The following is a 15,757-nucleotide window of genomic DNA, read 5'->3' as shown; positions in this document are numbered from 1 at the left end:
TCCCTGTCACACCTCCAACATTTGCCATCTACCTGAAGAAAAATGCTTTAGAGTCTGCGTGAGGGTAAAAATACCTTTTCATATACTCCCAAGCAAAAATCCTAAATCTTCCAGACTTTGTTGCATATTTGGGAACCAAAGATTTGTCCTCCAATTGTTTACTTGCAAATTGCTTATCCAGTCTGTCTTCCAAATCATTTCTAACATGCTGTTATTGATTCCTGTAGTTGTCATGCAATATTTTATATGCCTTACTAATTATCCCATTTTTAACAGCAGCTTCTGTTCTAGACTCAATGGTAACTTTTCCAGAGCTGGTCTTTCCCTTAGGATTCCTCTATCCCTTTCTCATGCCTGTACTTTGATATCAACCCTTGATAGGAAAGGCAGTCCTGTAGCCTGCAGTCCAAATGACCTCTTAGCCTCTTCTGATTCTGTTACCTTTCCCCTTTGTAGTTATTTGCTCCCAATATCTTGGTTCCTTTGCCAGTGGCATAAAAATGTATTGATGATAGTATATGCATATTAAAATATAGCAAGTAAAAGTACAGCGAGCCCAGAGATTAATGGTTCACTCAAAAATGTAACAAACAAAATGCAAGCAAGGAGTGAACTCAACATACGGTCCAGCGTTTAAACAGTAAAAAGATTGTAGAACTCATAAAATTCAAAGAGAGATTTAATTGTAAAGTTAAAACGGTAAGCACTTTCACAATACACTTAGTGCTTCTTCAGACCAATACTAACAACTAACTAAAGCTACTTTATTCAAACAATGTATCAAACAATGAACCAATCCCAAACAAGTATTGATGAAAAGGTGCAGTAATGTATCTAGTCTCATTCCATCTCCTTTTCAATTCACTATACCATACATAATTAAACAAATAAAAAATAATAAATGCAAATAAATAAAAAAGAGAAAAGAATAAATAAAACATAAACATTAAACCTCTCACATTATATTATATTATATATTTGTATTTACTATTAGCGCAACCCTCTTGCCTTTAAAAACGGTTTGAAGGTGATCCTACCATGAAGTCCCCTCCCTTTATGTGACTGCATCTTCATAATCCATTTTGCTTCCAACCTTTCTGTGACATTCCTAATGTCCCCTTTCTGATCGTTCTCTTGAATTATGTCAGCTACCATAAACCCAAATGTATGGTTGCTAGCAATGTCCATAATATGTTTAGCTAACGCGTTACTTTTTAAACAGGTTCTAATATTATATAGATGTTCTTTAATATGGCTTCTTAGAGACCTATTACATTTACCAAAATAAAACACATTGCATATTACGCAGCTTGCTAAGTAAACCAAGTGACAATGTTCCACAATTAGTGGAAACATTAAACGTAAACATTTGTTTAGTATCAGGATTTACAAATTCTGATGTTGTTATTATATGGCTGCAATAATTACAAGATAACATGGTGTCACTGCTAAATTCAATGGTATCCTGTCAGATGTATAATTATCTCTTAGAAAACATATCATGTTCTTAATAGAGTTCTTATTTTTGTACCAAAACATAGTCTTCTCGCCTATTATTTCCTTGATCCAAGAATCAGTAGTTATCACAGACCAATGTTTATTAATAATTTTAACAGTATCACTGCAATTACTACTATAGTGTAAGGACATACCAGTAAAACTCTTAGTTGTCCTGGCTGATCAATGGCATTTATAGGTATGCCCATATCAGAAAAATAAGGTCTAGCGGTGCTTTCTGTTAAATGCTTGACCTCTTCTAATATATTCCAGACCTCAGAACTATATCCTCTCTCTTAAAATGTTTCTTTCATGAAAAAAAGTTCCTCATTAAAGTTATAATCATGAACATGGAGTCTAGAGACTTCCATTTCTTGTCCTTTTACAATGTCATGGAAAATATGCCCACGATGCTTACTACATCTGTGCAAGAATGTATTTCTATGGCAGACTTTCCTATAAATTCCTGTTGTTATATTCCCCTCTAACATTCTAGTAATATTTACATCTAAAAAATGTATTTCATATTGGGACTTTTGCATAGTGAATCTCAAAAAGGTAGTAACATTATTAAGATGTTCAAAAAGCAAGTCTAATACATCGGTGTCACCTTTCCATATTAAGAAAAGGTCATCAACAGGTCGTCGATAAAAAAGAACAATGTCCTTAAAACGTTCACAGTTAATGATAGCTTGATCTTCCCAACATGCCATAACTATGTTGGCGTAGTTATTGGCACTTGAAGTGCCCACACCCACTCCATCATTCTGTAGAAAGTAACATTTGTCAAACAAAATACATTATTTTCTAGAATTACCTCCTTAAATAGGCATAACAAATAAATACATTTGTTGTCATAATCACTAAATTCTACAAGATAATTTTCAGAGTTTCAGTGCCATGTTGGTTTGGTATCTTGGTGATCAGTGACTAGACATCAAAGGTCATGAATGTATAAGGCATATCAATGCCAATAACATTATTGAACTGAAACAAATAATGTAAGAATGTTTAGAGTCCCTCAAGGTAAAAATATTTTTATCAACAACAGGGCGTAAATGTTTCTCTACAAAAAACGATAATAGTTCAGTACACCAGTTCCTGCCAGCAACAGCTGGCCTAAAAGGTGGTCTGTTTTGGTCTTTATGTATCTTAGGAAGACCTTGTATAATTGTAATGAGGTGCTCATCAACTCTCAAATAAGAATATAAATCAGTAGTTATTAATTTATTAGCCACACAGTCATCCAACATACCCAAAATATGAATTTTCATTATGTTAATAGTATCATAATCAATTAAAGTATATGTCTGTGTTTCATTGTGTAGTGTTTTCATGGATTCATACCAATATTCCCTATTCATAATTACTGTTGGACCGCCTTTATCTGCTGTTGTGGTCACTACCAAATGCATCTAATAAAGGATGAATAGGTGGTATGAAGGTACTAGGTTTTTTAAAACACTTTGTTCTTAACTATTATCATTGCCCATGAACATGAGTTTTAAGCTTACATTGCGCAAAAACATTTTCAAGTCAATTATGGTGTCAGTACGACTGTCTGAGCTGGAATAAAGGACAGCCTCTTCTCTAATACTGATATCTCATCAATGGATAAAATAAATTCTAGAAGAAATATTCCAAATCAGTCAATGTCCTGTTGTGGAAACATTTTCTTCAAGGATCGGTTGTTGTCTTTTCCCGTTTGCAATTTCCTTTCGGTTCGACCTCTGCTGTGTGAATGGCTGTGGTTCCTCATGCTTTCTTGTTTTATCTGTAATGGAAAAGAGGGAAAAACATGTCCTTGTAAATTGCATGTACTAGGGCATATAGCTGTTGAACTGGTTTTCCATCTAACATCAAAACCAAAAGATGGCAAAGGTTTGTCAGACACAGAACCCTTAACTGCAGTGTCTTCTATAGTATTAACACAAGAAATAATTTAAGAGAATGATCGATAAGGGGACATTAGGAATTTCACTGAAAGGTTGGAAGCAAAATGGATTATGAACAGAATAACAACCGCCATAAAGTAGCAGAAAGTATTCTGAGAACTAAGCCAACCCAGGACAGGAGATTTTACCAACAAGGATGATTGCAAGCCTGGAATTTACTAGAGGAAATTAGCAAAGGAACCAAGGTATTGGGAGCTAATAACTGAAAGAAAGGTAACAGAGTGGGATGATGCTAAGCAGAAGTTTGGACTGCAGCTTAGAGACTGTCTTCTCTACCAGGGATTGATAACAGGGTATAGGCAAAGAGGAAGGGATAAAGGAGTGAATAGTGAAAGACAAGCTGTGGTAGAGTTTTTAGTTGCAATTAGAATAGAAGCTGCTGTTTAAAATTGGTTAATTAGTAGGGCATATAAAGTACTGCATGATAACTGTAATAATTAATCAGGGAATGCTGGGAAATATTCAGAAAAGAGAATGGAAAGGTAATTTTCAAAGGAACAATGGGAGGATATCTGCATGTCTTCCAAGTATGCATCAAAGTCCAAAAGGTTTAGGAAGTGTTAGTCTATGTATTTTTATGCCAAAGCTGACTTCAGAGAATTTTTCCTCGAGTAATTAATAAATACTGGCGGTGTGATGGGAAAGATAGGGTTAATTGGAAACATGTTTTGGGGAATGTATTGAGTTGCATATTTAAAAAAAATCTACAAAGTATTTTGTCAGAAGGTTGGAGGAACAAATGATTATAGCTAAGGAAATGATTTGTTTAAGCTGAGATGTAGGTTCCGTATTGGCTAGACATAGTAAAGCCTTACTAAGTTTAATGCTGTTCACTGCTAAAAAGGCAGTTACTAAAAAAATAATGCTCAAAACGTAAACTGACTGTAACTGAACTATTAAATACTGGACCAGAGAGAACTGTAGTTGGGATCTTAAGAAGAAGAAAGGATCAAATTAAATAGAAATTAATGTATAGGAGCCATACATGCAGAATAATGTCAAAGAGAGGAGTGAGATTAAAGGGAAGGCAGGAACTGTGCAATCTATGTAAAACTGGGGTGAAAGAAAGTTGTGACTATGTTTTTTCTTTTCTAGTAATGTGTTTCTGCTCATGCCATTATTTAAAATGTGATGATTAAGTAAGAATTGTTTTAAGATAATAGTATCAATCAGTAAAACAATGCAGACTAAATACAAATACATCAAAAATTCAACTGTCTGATTTTGCTGGAAAAGCCACTTCCAGGTCCAAAGAAGCCCTCCTAAAAATTGATTTTTTTTTCTCACCAGATTGTGCATTTTCTTCCTTTAATGCAATACCAAGAGTGCCACATGCAAAGAAAATGTGATGCAAGAATTGCTGTGTTCGTTTGTTTCTGGTTTCTGCTTGGCTTTTTCTCCTTGAATTCTTGTGTTATCTGCTTTATTTGTCTAGTCATCTATTCCATCATATATACAAGAAAAGTAGAAAAGTTCAGACATACAACCTTGAAGAAAAAAAAAGATTTAGCCAAATCACTTATTCCTGTTGTAGAGTCAGTACAAGTCTTAAAACTAAGCGCAGTGTGTATGTATCACTCCAACAACTGACCAGCTTCACAACTCAACTCAGCTAGCATGGTCTAAAGCATTAGTTCTGAGACAATATGAAAACAGATGTCTCAAGCTTAACTTTTGTATGTACCTGAAAAGGAAATTCCACTCATGTCAAGTTTTTCTTATCAGAAAATGCTTTTCCTTCTTTATAATCTGACAAGAGTGTCACATGCAAAGAAAAAGTAAGATTTCTATTACTACTCTGTTGACTTCCTCCCTGCACTTGATTTTAAAGTCTCATTACACATCAGCCTGCAGGTCTACACCACAGCATTAATTACATTATATAAATGATCTTTGATTAAGGCAAATCAGTTTTAAGCAGGGGGTGGTATGAGGTCTGAGACACTAATTTCAGTTGGCCAGTAAAAAAATGTGTTGAGTGAAATGGTAGATAGCCCAGCTGATATTAGTTGTAAATGACTGCCTTCATAGCTCAGATAAAAATTGTAGCATGAACCTACATTTCCAGTTTAAAAAAAGAGCTAACTCATCTACTATTTCCAGTCTAACATATTCAGTTATTATACCTTAAATGTTGTTAAGAGATGGCTGCTAACAAACAGGAAGGAAGAAATGTCATTGAAAAAGGTAGGTTGATGCTTTTGATACTGTCATTTACCAAAAAAGTAGATGGCAGTATCAAAAGCATCAACTTACCTTTTTCAATGACATTTCTTCAGGGGAAGCCACGGTGGTGCAGCGGTAGCGTTGTCGTCTCACAGCAAGAGGTTCTCCTGTTCGATTCTCGTCTGGAGCACCTTCTGTGTGGAGTCTGCATGTCCTCCCCGCGGTCGAGTAGAGTTCAAAAGACATACGTGAATGGGCGTGCCTTCGTTGAAGGTTGGGCGTCAAGCTGGCACCTCGGCACCGTAAAAATCTGCTGGCAATCATTAGCAGACCGGAGTTCCGCTGTTGCGACCCCTAACTGGGAAAAGCCAAAAGAAAAACAAAATTTACCAAAAAAGTAGGAAATGATTGCCATCTCACTGTATGTCATTGGTGAAGTAGGACCCCATGCATTTTGCACGTTCCATAAAATTACATTAAGGCAGTAAAATTCGTGATTATAAAACAGTCATGTGAACACGGCAGCCCCTTCATGCCATTTTAGTGTATAGCAAATTAAAACAATCCATTTATATGGATGAAGTGAAAAGTTCAAAATGTCATGAAAACATTTTTTTTTAGTTTTTTAGGTACTGTTGTCATTTAAACTATACAAACTAGTCAGATGAGTAAAATAATGGACTTAATGGACTTCCCATTGCCTTGAACACCTCTTTGGTACCAGTTTGCCACTTTTGGAGAATTGCTGTGCTGATCTGCATTTCCCAATTTAGTTGTATTCTCTTTTTATCTGTAAAGAACATGACTCCTGACACCTTGTTATGATGAAGACCTGTGATTATCTTATCAGCAAACTAGCTGCAGTGAATGCTTCATTTATGTTCAGAGATGCCCACTGTAGGAAAAGATAACATTATGTATTAGGCTTGTATTAACTCAGAATGAGGCTTATCTTTTGGAATGAAGTCACATTTTAGCTCTGTACTAAATCTGCAAACTCAAGTAACTTGCTTGAAAGGTACCACAGCCTTTATTTAAAGCTGTATGAAATTGCAGAAACTGAACTGCATGTGTCTGTTAGGAAGACCTTTTTTTCATGATACACTGTCAGCCACTTCATGATGTGCATTGTAGCCTTTTGGTTGATATAAACTGCTACTTTTGAGTAGATGCATTACATCATTTGGAATGCTATAACTGAAGCAGGGCTATGAGTGAGGCATTCATTATCTGTAGGCAGCTGTAAAATATTTTGATTTAAGCACTGTAAAAAAGTGCTTTGCAAACATTCTAGCTTAAGCAGTTCCTTTTTCCCTTATGATGCTGCTGCTGCTCTTGCTTAGGAGCCTTTTAGGATAACTGCTACAGCATTTGGCAAACGTTGTGACTTACTGCTTTTTAAAATGTTTAAAGATTGTAAAAATCATGTTTTGAAAATAGTAACTTGCATATGTGAAGTAAGCTGCCTAATTTAGTGGTGAGATATTTCTATGTATGCATGTGTGTGTGTGTGTGTGTGTGTGTGTGTGTGTGTATATAGTAAAGGGAGTGTTAACTATATACATGGATACTTGCAATTCCAATAAATTACTATTTTCTGAACATAATATATATCCAAACCCCACACCCCCCCTCCTTACTGTATATACTAACTCCAGGGTCGCACTACAGTGGGGAAAAGGCCATATATAACTTTCAGTGAAATGTGTTTTAGTGAATTGTGTTTTCAGTGAATTGAGCTTTCAGTGATTTGTGCACAGTCATTTGACTTTCAGTGAAATGTGCTTTCAGTGAATAGTCCTAGACCCATATATATATATATTTGTTAGTTAAAAAATGGCAAGACACCTTGGCAGAGCAACTTTCACTATTTCAGTTTCAGTTCTTTACTTACAGTTAATGGAAAGCAAATTTGAAATAAGCGCCTCAGATAGTTGAAGGTAACCATCCAAATTGATAGCCAAAAACAAGTTTATGTTGAGCAATAACTGTCTGTTAAGATAGCAGTTGTTAAAGTTTCACGTCTTCTGCAAACGGTTTGCTGTAAAATAATCGGCAAAACACACTGGCTGTTTAAATCCCAGTAAATTTTCTTGAATTAACAGGTCGGTCTTCACCTCACCAAACAGAAACTTGTTCCACAATAAAACAGCGCAATCTGTTATATGTTGAAATTCGGTCTTCACCTCATTACAAGTGGAAACATCTATCCAAAATGCCCTTTAGAAGGAACCACAACGATGTAGTCTTGTGAACACGAACACTTTATTGACAAAGAAACTGGCAAGCGCTTTCACCTTATAGGCTTCCTCAGGCCAGACTTTTCACAGAGCTTTTAACATATATATATATATATATATATATATATATATATATATATATATATATATATATATATATATACTTTGGATCTGTGTGACATCACTTCCCTTGTGCTTAACTCACATTCAAACATTTAAAGCAACACTAACTATATAAAAATGTATGTAAAATACAAAGTATAAAATTGGTCCGACTGTGATCAGTTCAACATATACTACTTAAAACCAGTTATATAAAATAAAAAATAAAAATGTAAACATGAATGTCATACTTTCATTCTAAGTTTAAACACTCACTCATGTGCTAGGATTAATTATTTAAGATAACATCAAATAAGCGTTTTTTTTTTTTTTTAAATAGGAGCCTACTATTAAACTTATGCCAAGTAAAAATAACTGTGCTAAGCAAACTCAAGCATATAAAACCATTCAGTATTAATGGATAGATGGCTAAAATACATCTCTAGGCATATCATATTAATACAAGCCCTGCGCTCTAAGTTGCATTTTAGAAAATGTAAAGCTTGATAATTATCAGGACTAACATTAAAAACTTCAGTCGAACATGTATTAAATACCCAGATTCAAATAAAGGCACTTCAGTCGAACATATATTAGATACCCAAATTCAAGTGAAAACACTTGATTGTGCTTCTAAAAAGAAAAACAAAAATAGTTCGCTGGAAATAGCTTATAAAGCAGTATCTAGATTCTAGGATATATTTCATGAATGAAATAATACAACTTCCATTAAAACTAAAATAGCAGCATCAATCGCTCTTATGTTAGATACACAAATTCAAATAGGAGCCCTACTATTATATAGTACAAGGAAAATGTAATCTTGAAGTTGCGTCTTGTCACTAACAACAACAGACACACCTTATACTTTGCACTAGCTCTAATCATGCTGAAGTTGAGGTTACCAGGTTCATTTTATGTTGACCCAGTGAATCTATACTATTTACCATAAAACACATGTTTAACAGGGATTAGCTGTTCATGTTTGCAATTTAGTCTTCAGATTTTTGTAAGACGTTTTGAAGCACACGTGTATGCTCCTATTTGAATTTGTGTATCTAACATAAGAGCGATTGATGCTGCTATTTTAGTTTTAATGGAAGTTGTATTATTTCATTCATGAAATATATCCTAGAATCTAGATACTGCTTTATAAGCTATTTCCAGCAAACTATTTTTGTTTTTCTTTTTAGAAGCACAATCAAGAGTTTTCACTTGAATTTGGGTATTTAATATATGTTTGACTGAAGTGCCTTTATTTGAATCTTGGTATTTAATACATGTTCGACTGAAGTTTTTAATGTTAGTCCTGATAATTATCAAGCTTTATATTTTCTAAAATGCAACTTAGAACGCAGGGCTTGTACTGCCATGATATGCCTAGAGATGTATTTTAGCCATCTATCCATTAATATTGAATGGTTTTATATGCTTGAGTTTGCTTAGCACAGTTATTTTTACTTGGAATAAGTTTAATAGTAGGCTCCTATTTAAAAAAAAAAACGCTTATTTGATGTTATCTTAAATAATTAATCCTAGCACGAGTGGGTGTTTAAACTTAGAATGAAAGCATGACATTCATGTTTATATTTTTATTTTTTATTTTATATAACTGGTTTTAAGTAGTATATGTTGAACTGATCACAGTCGACCAATTTTATACTTTGTATTTTATATACATTTTTATATAGTTAGTGTTGCTTTAAATGTTTGAATGTGAGTTAAGCACAAGGGAAGTGATGTCACACAGATCTAAAGTATATATATATATATATATATATATATATATATATATATATATATATATATAAATGTTAAAAGCTCTGTGATAAGTTTGGCCTGAGGAAGCCTATAAGGTGAAAGCGCTTGCCAGTTTCTTTGTCAATAAAGTGTTCGTGTTCACAAGACTACATCGTTGTGGTTTCTTCTAAAGTGTATTTTGGATAGCTGTTTCAACTTGTAATGAGGTGAAGACCGAATTTCAACATATAATGGATTGCGCTGTTTTATTGTGGAACAAGTTTCTGTTTGGTGAGGTGAAGACCGACCTGTTAATTCAAGAAAATTTACTGGGATTTAAACAGCCAGTGTGTTTTGCCGATTATTTTACAGCAAACCGTTTGCAGAAGACGTGAAACTTTAACAACTGCTATCTTAACAGACAGTTATTGTTCAACATAAACTTGTTTTTGGCTATCAATTTGGATGGTTACCTTCAACTGTCTGAGGCGCTTATTTCAAATTTGCTTTCCATTAACTGTAAGTAAAGAACTGAAACTGGAATAGTGACAGTTGCTCTGCCAAGGTGTCTTGCCATTTTTTAACTAACAAATTTTATTGCTATTATCGAGACACTAAATATAGCAGCTATTTTTTACCATATATATATATATATATATATATATATATATATATATATATATATATATATATATATGTATGTATATGTGCTTCACAGGTGTGTGTGTGTGTATATATATATATATATATATATATATATATGTATGTATAGACACACACACACATATATGTATTTTACAGCTATAGATGTGTGTGTGTGTGTGTGTGTGTATATATATATATATATATATATATATAGACACAAACACACACACACACACACATATATGTGTATTTTACAGCTATAGATGTATGTGACTTTTAAGGGCAAGTGAAGTTTCTTCACTATATCCTGCCCCAATATAAAATTCTGCCTAACTGTACTACAGAGATCATAATTCAGTGCGCATGGCATACTAAAACCATACAGCTTTGTGATGTTACTCTTTGGCAGTTATGTATTAAATTAGTACTACTACCCTTAATAAACTTTACGTTCATGTAGTAATATGGTTAAGAAGGCTTCATTACATAGCAGGTGTCCACATGTTTTTGTAGTTTAGAAGTGTTTCTAAGTCACAAGAAATAGTTTGGGAAGAGAGACTTGCAGCATCAAAAATGAAAAAAATATCACGTTTGTTGGTTGTACAAACCAGAGTCTACTAACTCTCATGATTCTTTGCTTATGTGAAGTCATGACCTTTGCAGTAAAGAAAAGTACATTTGCCATAGCATGTTAGAGTGTAGCAGCCCAGTTTGTATTTCACTTGGCGTTAACTGCAGATGTAGGATTATAAATATGTTTCATTGGTTAGACTAAAAATTAAGTATAAGGTTACAGTGACTTCATTCATTAAATAATAGCTTGGGCTTCCTTTGGTGGACATTTCTTTAGTGAGTAAATAGAGGCACTGGTTGTTTTATACCACATGTTTGGAAAACAGTAGTAATATTACAGAATAACTCTGGCTTTTTAGCAGCATGTTTTTATAAATTATCTGTTTCATGGGAGTGTTCACATTGTCACAAGTTGTTTCTAACTGAATGCAAAGCCTTTAAACATAGTGAATAGTTGGGCTTAAATACATAAAGAGTGTGGTCATCGGTTAACAGATTGCAACTGAGATTTATAGTGGGGGGGGGGGGGGGGGTGTCACATAAAAAAGCAATTTACCAGTTATTTTATTTGCTGATTTTGTTAAACTTCAATTTTGCATCCGGCCTCTTATTATTGAAACTTGTATTTGGCAAAAAAGTATGCTAGTTTTAAATACTACTATTATGCTGTTAAAGTTGTCTTACTACTTAAATATAACTTTAAAAAATAAAATGTAAGTAGAATTCTCATTTACATATGGAAGGGCAAATATATATATATATATATGATGATGATACTTTATAACTGTTGATTCACAAAGCTGCAGCTTTCTTTTGACATTTACTAATGCAGTACTCACAGTTTAAAAAGTTATAGAAAGAAGTTGTCAAGTCTTTAAAAGCAAAACAAAACAAAAAAAGTAATGAGGTAGCTCAATAGCAAACATTGCACGATTTGAAACAGTTAATGTCATAACCCTTCCATTTTGGATTATCTGTTTTCTGTGTACTTCAACTGAGTCTGTCCAGTCATTTTATTCTGTACTGCTGGTGCCTTATGCACTGAGGTAGACTGAATGTAGATGCAGCAGAAAATGAATTACTGTGTATTTAATTTGGCTGTTTATTTACTTCCGGATAAAAGATTAAGTATTGTTTTAATACATTTCCTAAGGCTTTGACTAGCAGATAAAATGGCAAATGTATTATACTGTATAAATAAATAGCTAGCAATTTTCAGCGAGACAGTCTAATGAAAATGATGCCATGAAGTTGTCTACTGAAAGAAGACTGATGGAGTACAGTTATTATTGGTTGAGTGCTAAGATGTGGCAAACTGACCATCATGCCTTTGAACTTTTGAACTGCTGGTTTGTGTGATTTATTGATTTTGATGTGTATATCTGTTGTTTTTACTGTTCTGCCAATGCAGTGTAGACATATACCAGCTGAAATGAAGTCTCAATAACTCAAAACAGTCAAACAAAAAAAAAAGTTTCTATAGTACTGAAGAGCTAGAATCCATGCCTTCTAAAATTGACTGTTGACTGTTCACGTTAATATAATTGTTATTTTATTAAGCTGTAAGATGTGCAGGTGAATTTAACTTAATGCATTATAAACTTGCCAGCAGGGGATTTTGAAATTGCAAGATGTCTGTAGGGGCCAGATGGCTGAAGAAGTTATTTTAGCAACAGCAGTTTATATTTGTAGCCTTGGAAGTGACTGCTTAATTTAGACAAGTAGATCAGATTTCACTCTTTGTTAGTAGGAAACATGGTTTAGACTCCACAGACCGCCCCTTCAGGCACTCAACATTACTATACAACTTTCATGGAAAGCAGTCTACAGATGATACGACTGCATTAAAAGATCCTTTTATTAAAATGTAGATTATTTTAATGAGAATAATTGAACAAAATACAGGTAATGACAAGTTTTTATGCTATTTTAGAAGTACTTGCACTTTCATAACACAGCTGTCTTGTAGTGTTGGACTTTTTTTTCCGGCCATATCAGCATTTACTTATGAGCAACTCTTTTATGATTACTAGGTATACTTTAAGCAAGCACAAATGTCTAGCGTGTATGTATTTAAATATTTGCACATCCGGTATTGGTAGCAGTCTAGATGTGTGTATAAAGAGGTGAGTTAATTAAAGTATTGTATAGCAAGCACCATAATCAGCCTTTCAGCTACTGAAAGTGACAGCTCTGCACTTGGAATGTCATGCTTTACTTTTTTCAACATTAAAAGCATTCTTAGGAATCTTGTAGTGAAAGGTCTTGGGAGCTGGTAGAGTTCTGTTTTCATAAACACAGCCTGTTTTAGTTAAAAAAAAACTGCAGTGGGAAAGGCTTGAAAACAAGACTGACACAACACCATTAGCTGAAAAAAAATTTCCATTTCATTGCAACTATGTTATTGTTTACTTTACCATACACATCCTAATATGGTTACCTCCCTGTCAAAGCAGTCGAGCCAGGGGCTGAGGGGCCCCCTTAGGGAGAAGCTTCTAACTGCTTCTCAGACAATAAGAAACAAACGACACAACTCCACAAAAGGCTTCCCGGAAAATAAGTGTCAAATAAATCCTAAAGAACTCTTTTTTTCCCCTCTTTCTTTCTTTTCTTTCTGTGCACCAGGCTATGTATATACAAACCTGCTCTGTACCATGCTGTTCAGACTGTGCTGTATTTCTTTGGATATTTAAATCACTGCTATCTGTTACTTTTTTATGGGCTTAAAACAAACTGACTGATTCTCTGAGAAACAGCTGCACATGCTTTTTTCTGAGTTATGTTTTCTGGAACCTTTTACTAGAAACATTAAGGTAAGAATGTTGATTTAGGCTGGAACCTGTGTCACTCATAACACTGCTCACCAACGACTTAGCCATTGTAATTAAACACTGATTTTTGTCTTTTTCGTCTTCCATTACCAAAAACAGTGAGCTTGTGCAGTCTGTTTGGTATGCCAGCCATGAATTAAAAAGAAATGACACCACTTACAGATGTGAAGAGCAGAGGTGTACTCACTCTTCTAAAAACAGTGCGGTAAATACTCTCTTGGTGCTACCAAGTGTCTGCTAGTTCAGAGTTTCTTTCAAGGCTCTTCTGTTATTCCTTCTTGTCAACTTGTGGTTTGCCTGAAACCTTACGGCTGCTCCAGATTCCTCATGTTCTCAAGGCTTGTCAGTTATCTGCATTGCCAGAACAAAGGTAGGTTGTGGACTCCGGGGGAGGGACAAGTTATTTTGGAGGGTTGTCTTCCTAGTGCATGACTGGGTGACCTGAAAGGAGGAAAAAGTCATCCTCTGAGACCTCGGGAAGGCTGTCTCATTTGCAGCAGCTTTTATGGAGTGTAGGGTAATCCTCTATGGGAAAACCCTAAAGATGCAGCAGTATCCTTTTCTTTGTGCATTAGACTGCCATGTGCTGAGAGTTCAGGCTGATACTGCCTTTGTACAGTCGGACTCTCTTAATTTTGCACTCAATTCTGCATCTTTCAAGTATGCTTTTGATGGTACGTTTAGAAAACTGGATTCTCATTTTATACTGGAAACAGAGAACGTTAGCCATTCTGTAATGTTGTTTTATGTGACATTTTCGAACATGTTGCAGATCAAGTTCTCTTCTAATATTGATGAGGCAGTTGAAAATGAGCGTGTCTTAACTCTTTCTAAGTTTTTTTCTGTGTTGTAATAGTATGTGCTGTTTTGTATCTTGTTTACCTTTTACAGTTTTTTTATATCATATAAAATAGGTTTTGTCCATTTGAGCAGGACAGTTTGTAATTCCATTATTAGCATGCATGCAATACTAAGTCTTACAACAGTTCTAAACCTTGGATGACTACACTGGTAAAATAGTATAGTATTAAAATTATTCTTACACAGCTATTTATTTGATTTCCTAATGGATATGGAAATATTTAATTTAAAATATTTGCATGTATAGCTCCTGTTTGGTAACATTTTAATTTTATGAATGGCACTGTTTGGTATCTGTGATGCAAACAAACCCTTCATGTATAATGTCTGTAATACTGTCAGAAACACAGAGCTTTTACAGATGAGAAGTATAAAGATGCATTGAGCTTGTTTTTTTTTTCACATCACCTACATTTTGTTACTTTCTGTACCATTACAAGTCTGTTGTTTATGCTTAAACATGTATTGTCAATTTACATTCCTTGCATTCACAATATAATAACATTGCTTTAATTCATGATTGTACAGTGTGCATTTCTTGGTTGTATGCATGTACATCATTATATATATAGTATTTCAGGTTTACCGAACAAATAAGCTTTATAATATTTTAAGACTTTGTATGGAAAGCATAAAAGTGCCTGTAATGTAGATTTATTTTCACATTGATAATTGTAGCTTTTTACATATTTCCAAATGGGTTAGCCTGCTAAATATTCTGAATAAAAATAGGTGTTTACACAATAAAATTGTCAATTAAATATGAGTTTTAGTAAAAAAATGCAAAAATGAATAGTTATAGTTAGGTTGTAGTAGGCTTTGTGCAGCATATTAGACAGACATATGATTGTACATATTATAATATAGTCTAATTTTATGTGACTTGCTAGATGTGTGACAACTTGGGAAGGAGTATTATTTTTATCTTCTACTTTTTACTGCCAGTTGTAACTTTTGACTTCAATCACTACCTGTAAAGTTGCATTTGAGCTGAATGGTCAGAAGAGAAGCCACAATGTTCACATATGTTAGGGAGTTATGTTAAAAGATGGAATGGCGGGCGGCTGCTTCCTCATTATGAATACTCTCTGCATGTAATGAGGTTCATCATTAGTTGATGGAGTGGATTTGCCCTAGCTCTACCTTG

At 34.2% G+C, this 15,757-nt stretch overlaps 1 protein-coding gene and 1 long non-coding RNA gene across 2 annotated transcripts in view; one reads left to right on the top strand and one right to left on the bottom strand.

Annotated features, from left to right (window-relative positions):
• The window catches only part of FOXP1 (forkhead box P1), a 5,351,121-nt gene that overhangs the window by 3,194,179 nt on the left and 2,141,185 nt on the right, over window positions 1-15,757 (top strand). The window lies entirely within an intron of this gene.
• Window positions 662-14,132, bottom strand: LOC122807056. Its single transcript, XR_006365582.1, has 2 exons — window positions 13,937-14,132; window positions 662-3,271 (listed from the first exon to the last, which is right to left on the bottom strand). It is a non-coding gene; the product is annotated as an uncharacterized LOC122807056 (long non-coding RNA).

This window comes from Protopterus annectens, chromosome 7.part0, assembly GCF_019279795.1.
Source record: "Protopterus annectens isolate FY-2018-M chromosome 7.part0, PAN1.0, whole genome shotgun sequence".
NCBI lineage: Eukaryota > Metazoa > Chordata > Ceratodontiformes > Protopteridae > Protopterus > Protopterus annectens.
Note: the sequence above shows the minus strand (reverse complement) of the source record. Positions and strands in the feature narration are given on the sequence as shown.